General features: G+C 37.7%; 1 pseudogene; it reads right to left on the reverse strand.

Moving 5' to 3' along the window:
* Positions 1-2,971: 2,971 nt before the first annotated feature.
* On the reverse strand, positions 2,972-4,172 carry LOC100468278 (annotated as a pseudogene).
* Between the last annotated feature and the right edge of the window lie 2,465 nt (positions 4,173-6,637).

Here is a 6,637-nt window from a genome sequence, read left to right on the forward strand (position 1 = left end):
TCCTTACAAGGCCCTAAAAAGACATGAAATTAATACTACCAAAATTTTCAGTTACTATGTCATCTCTTCAACGAAGTCAAAGAATATCTAAAATGGGATGATCCATGTTAGTTACTTTTATATTGAAATGTATTGGTTGGCCTTCATTTCTTCTTTCTTCCTTCTTTTCTTTTCAATGTCTTATAGATGAGCTATTCACAAAAATATTTGAAACTCATATTCCAGCTGTCTGGGGTATTTGAAGAATTACTATACTATTACTTATGAGTATTGCCTCGTTCTCTCAAAAACATTCTCCATAACTCAATGTAAAATTCCATTCTCGAAAACAAGTATTATTTATACTCATATTTTAAAATTATCTCTAATTAAAACATATTTGTTGTTCTGACTGATAGAAATCATATAATTTTATAACTTAGAGCTCAATATCAGTAGGATTTTTAGAAGACTGTAAATAATGTGAAAAACTTCATAAATGCAGTTATTCAAAATGATTAAAATAAAGGTTTTTCTTTAGAAGAAAACAAAGCAAATTATCATTTATTGAGGACTTAGGATGGGTCAGACTAAGCTGTCATATATCTTACCTACATATTATTTACATACTTTAGCATTCCATTTTATAGATTTTTTACATTGTAAAATGCAGAAAAACTGTGACTTCACGAGAACACATTGCTAATGTGGGAAGCTAAGTCTGTGCCCAAATCTACTTCCAAAGCCTGTCTTTTCATGTTGCTGAAGTAAGTTTTTGCCATGTGGGAAATTCAGACACATAAAACTTCACTTCATAATAAAGTCAGAAATACAGATACTGCTGTTGCATTCATCAATTTACAGTGGTTCTCCAACTTTAGTGTTCTTCAAATTTGCCTTGAGTGCTTATTAAACACAGATTGCTGCTCCCTCTCCAAGTTTTTCATTCACTAGATCTGTGGTGGGGATGAAAATGTATACATCTAACAAGTCCAAGATGATGTTTACATTGCTGGTCTGGTGGCCACACTTTGAGACCACTGGCCCATTAATTCCTTCAGTACCCCAACAGTGAACAAACACTTGTTAAGTGTTTTAAGTGAGATGACCAGTGTATTAACTCAATAGGGGAAATTCTTACACAATGGACAGTATATCAAGTAATCATGCTGTACACTTGAAAGATCTTACAATTTTATTCATCAATATTACCTCAATAAAGCTGGGGGGAGAGAAAGTTTACGTGTTCATATTGTACCCTAGACCTACGGAACAGTCTCCTGAGGGAGGACCCAGGAGTTAATATACAGGCAGTAAAGTGATGCTTGGTGGCCTCATTTCATGGAGGAGGGAATTATGAGGCTCTCAGGATGATCTAGTGATAGAATAAAGGTTGGACTCAAGTCGGAATCTAATTCCCATTGGTCAAAGTCCTCTCCTATTTCATGGTTTCCCCCATTCTTTCCCAGCTGATCTATTTTCTTTAAATTTTGATCTTGCTACTTTCAATAGCACCTTTGCTTATTTCCCTTTTACTTCAAATTCTAGAAGGAGGTAGTTTCCACTAACAGAATATGGATCAATGAGAAATGTTCTTAGGAGTTCAAAATAAAGTAAGTCAAAGGGTTAGAATCCATATTCCCTTTTATGGTTAATTCATCAAAATCTTTGATCTTAAAACCTGTTTATTCAGATGAGAATCCCATAAATGGACACTGGGATGAGGACTTCCCATGCAAATGGTTGTTAAAGGAGCCATCCTAGGAAAACAGTGAGTAAGGGAGTGGGAGAAGCAACATAGGGAAAAGGAAAGATCAGGCAAGGATGCAGTTTTAGGCAAAGTACAAGCCTCAGCTTGTTCCCACACAAGAGCTCAGACAGTAAATTATCCTTTGGTGTTTTTCCCTGTTTGAGGCAAGGAAGCTGGCTTTTCAACTCTCACACCAGTTAGTTACTTAAGAGGCCATCCTACAGGGATATACATTTTCAGGTATTTCAGAATCTGCTGTCCGGCAAAGAAAATAGAGAGAGCAAAGGCATTTGGGTCCTGGGGAAAGTGCACACAAATGTGGTATAGGGATCAGAGGAATGTGGGCAGAGCACCACCAGTGTGCTCTAAGCCATAGGTCTATCTTTAGCTGCCCTTATGTCCACTGCTCTGAAATCTAATGGTTCATAAGATGCTGACAGTATTTTTTTTATCTCTAAAATATCTTTACTTTTTGATTCCCATTGCCACTGTTGTAATTAAGGATCCTTTTGCCTCTAATAGTAACTCCTTCAAATTCTGGACATAAATGTTTCTAAATGTTTCTCTGTAATCACTCACACATTTTGTATAACCATATGAGTGATTTCCATGAGGAGTAGTTTCACTGTTGCTTCTCTTCATATAATAAAGTTCTGATCGTGTCATTTACTTACTCAGAACTTTTTATTTCTCACCGCAGCTGATAGAATGAAATCTGACTGCCCTGGGTGTTCCTGCAAATCCTCCACAATCTAAACCTAGCCTATCTTTCCTGTAGAGTATCTCTCCATCTCAACAAAGATGCTATATACCAACCATTCCCAAGACTCTCATTCTCTGAAAAAGTCTATGCACTATTAGACCTTCATGCTTTTAACTATTCTATTTGCTCTCCCTGGTGCATCCCTGCCCATGCCCCATTTCCATTCACTGAAATTTCACCTATTCTTCACGGTCCAAATGAAATACTATCTCCTCTGTGAACCCTTGGTTAACCTCCAGGCAGGATTAATTACTACCCAACCCCTTCTCTTGGTGTTCCTATAGCACATTCAACATACACTTCTTCTTCTTTTTTTTTTTTTAGCTTTTATATTTGAGTTTATTCTTCATTTAACTTTTAAAACACTACTATAGTTGACTATTAAAACAAAAACAGTAGCAAGTAGTGAGCTATGATTATAGTCCTTCATTCATTCACTACTGCATATAAAATGCCAACAGTGTTATTCACTGGCTCCATTAAGAGGTCTGATGCTGAACACCACCCCTCAGATGATGTTCATCATCCTCATACGCTTCCCCATTGTAATGGCGCCAGCCTTCCTGACTTGGATCAAAGTCGACCAGTTCCACCTGGTCCTTCTTATAAGTCTCTTCTACTTCTACTTCCTTCCTCTCAGGTAGGAGTTTTTCCAGCAAAGAGAGTTTATCAGGAGAGAGAAAGCCATTCTAAGGGACGTTTACCTTAAATTCGATGATTAGGCGACCCTTCTCATATGGTCTATGATAAATTGGCATGCCTTCATTTAGCACACACTTGATATCTCCATGTTTGACAATTTGATCTGGATGAGAGGTGATGATTAGTGGTTCAGTTATCAAGAGTATGTATTGGCTTTTGAAAGCCACAGAGGGCTTCAACCAGCTGTATGTCCATACACATGAAAAGGTCTTCTCCTCACTAAGTAAAAACAGCATGGCCCTTCTGATCTAAAACAATGATAATATCTCCTGGTTCCAGTCCTGGTTTTTGGTCTCCTTCACCATGGAATGTTGTCTTCTGGCCATCTTTCATGCCTTTGTCAATATGAACTTCTAGAATCTTCTTCTCTCAAACTGTCTTCCTTCCATTGCAGCTTTTACATCTATCTTTAGGACTGATCTGTTCCCCATTGCCCTGGTACTCCATGTTCACAGATTCAATTTGCTGAACCATTCCCAGTCCTATCTGATGAATTCTTATTTGAATTCCAGTACCTGGGCAATTGGGACAGCATTCAACTCCTTTCTTATCACCTCCACCTTCACATTTATTACAAATCACATTCTTTAGCAGAGTTAGGTTTCTTATTGCACCATTATATAAATCTTCTAAGGTCACTGAGAGCTGATGCACAACATTCTTACCTCTCCATTCTTTCTGCATCCTTCCTCCTCCTCCAAAACATGCATCAAAGATGTCCATGCCAGAGCCAAAACCACCACCAACTCCACCTTCTTTAATTGCCCGTTGGCCTCCTTTGTCACGTAATTCCCTTTTCGTTGCATCAGAAAGTACTTGAGAAATCTGTTTAAACTTCTCTCCTTCATTTGGATTCTTATCAGGGTGGTACTTCAAGGCCAGTTTCCTGTAGGCCTTTTTCAATTCCTCCTGGGTGGCATTGGGTTTGACCCCCAAAATATCATAGTAAGTGGTTTCTTTCACCATTTTCTACAGCTGGTGAGACGGCCAAGGCCGGTGTGGGGGAGCAGGAAGGAGCACATTGCTGGGTGCAGCTCAGGCAGCCGCCGCTCTGCCACATCTCACCGAGCATTCTCGACATAGGCTTCTTTATCACATGTTCTTCTGTATTTTACAGTGTTGCTACATATAAATCTGCCCCATAAATTGTGAGTTCTTTAAGACAAGGATTATGACTTATTTGTTCTATGCCCTAGCATCCACAAAACACTGCCTAATATATAATAAAATCTAGTAAATCAAATCATTATACTGTACACGTTAAATTTACAGTGTTGGGTCAGTTATATCTCAACTAGAAAAAAAAGAAAAAATAATTATAGAATTCAATAAATTAAATATGCTCCCAATAGTTTGTGTAGAAAGATATTCTATGTACTTGAAACAAAGGACAGTAAGGGAAAATAAATGTAGGAAACATGCCAACTAAAGAAAAAATAGTGTAGGTGTACATTCAGAATACATTTGTATACAGACATTCTTTCACCTGGTTAAGGTCAAGGAACACATGATTTATGGGCTTTTCATCTCAGTCTGCTCCTAAACCGAACTTTGTATTACAGAGTGTCATATGGTGGATCAGATGTTCTCACAGAAGCAATATTCTATTTCTTTTTAGTTGGCAGAGATACTGAAAAATCATTATTTTGCTTTAGTGTTTTGATGGTATGGCTTTCCTTTTGGGTTGTTTTACTCTATTGGACATGTGAGTAAAGACTTATTTCTGGGAAGGAAAGGTATAAATTAAGCAACCACAAATGGAAAAATAAGTAACTCTGTATGTGTGCTATATATGACTGCTAAATGTGACAGTGTTTTAACCTCTACTTACATTTTGTTCTCATTGTTTAAAACTATGGAACCAGGGGCGCCTGGGTGGCACAGCGATTAAGCGTCTGCCTTCGGCTCAGGGCGTGATCCCAGCGTTATGGGATCGAGCCCCACATCAGGGCTCCTCCGCTATGAGCCTGCTTCTTCCTCTCCCACTCCCCTTGCTTGTGTTCCCTCTCTCGCTGGCTGTCTCTATCTCTGTCGAATAAATAAATAAAATCTTAAAAAAAAAAAAAACTATGGAACCAATATATCAAGTAGATATTCCCTGATTAATAAAGATAGATAAATAGATACATAAATACATAGATAAAATTTCTGACGGAAAGGTAATATGAGTAGCAGGATTGTAATGTCTTACAATAATGTCTAACTATATTGAAAATAGGAAAACAGAAAATCCCACACAATTCTATAGCAAATGCCATTTGCACCCGAGCCTCAGGTCCCTTCCCTTCCAGAGATCTCCTACAAAACAGTACCCCCACAAGTTGCCAGCTTCCTGTCTGAGTGCCTTCTCTGGCTATGAGAACATGCTCAGCCCAGGCTAATGTATCTGCCGCAGATGTGATACCCCAAAAGTAACCCTCAACCGCTGAGTGATAGAAGTTGCTGGATAAATACCCCAGAATATCTGCCTTTCAGTGGAACAGTTCTGATATATAGTTCACAAAGTATCTCACAGTGTCCCAGAGAAACCAAGCCCCAGTTGACCATAGTGGCAAATGCACTCATGACTGCCTTCTTTATTAACTTGCCTACTTTTCTTTTTTTTTTTAATGATTTTTTATTATATTATGTTAGTCACCATACAGTACATCCCTAGTTTCTGATGTAAAGTTCTATGATTCATTAGTTGCGTATAACACCTGGTGCACTATGCAATACGTGCCCTCCTTACTACCCATCACCAGCCTATCCCATTCCCCCACCCCCCTCCCCTCTGAGGCCCTCAGTTTGTTTCTCAGAGTCCATAGTCTCTCATGCTTCATTCCCCCTTCTGATTACCCCCCCTTTCTTTATCCCTTTCTTCCCCTACCGATCATCCTAGTTCTTATGTTCCATAGATGAGAGAAATCATATAATTGTCTTTGCTTGATAATGCTGCTATGAACTTGCCTACTTTTCTTGACTAATCCTCACTCCCTTTTCAGTGCTTCCTGGGATCACCTTAAACTACTTGTACTCTATCTCAAAGTTGGTTTTTGAGAGAATCAAAACTAAAGTTCCTGTAACAATGCTTTTTTTAAAATATGGGAAATATGTTTTTTTAAATTTATGTTTTAGGATTATGTGTTTTTCATACATGTCATTTATTTTTAAAAAGTTACTACTTCATTTATGAAACAAACGCCAATGTACATATAAACGATTTTCCAGATAGAGCAACACACACAAACTTACATACATACTAAAGAATGCATTCTGTACTTGAGTTTAACTTAGTTTTTACTTAATAATTTTTTTAGTATTTACCTTTCTTTTCATCTTACAGTTCATAAAGACCACTTTCTCATATTATATATTTTATCACTTTTGGTGACATTCTACTGTAATTTGCTATGGTAGTTATCATTTGTAACTTGAAAAACACATTTAAATAAAAACTGTCT

This window comes from Ailuropoda melanoleuca, chromosome 1 (genome assembly GCF_002007445.2).
Source record: "Ailuropoda melanoleuca isolate Jingjing chromosome 1, ASM200744v2, whole genome shotgun sequence".
Lineage (NCBI taxonomy): Eukaryota > Metazoa > Chordata > Mammalia > Carnivora > Ursidae > Ailuropoda > Ailuropoda melanoleuca.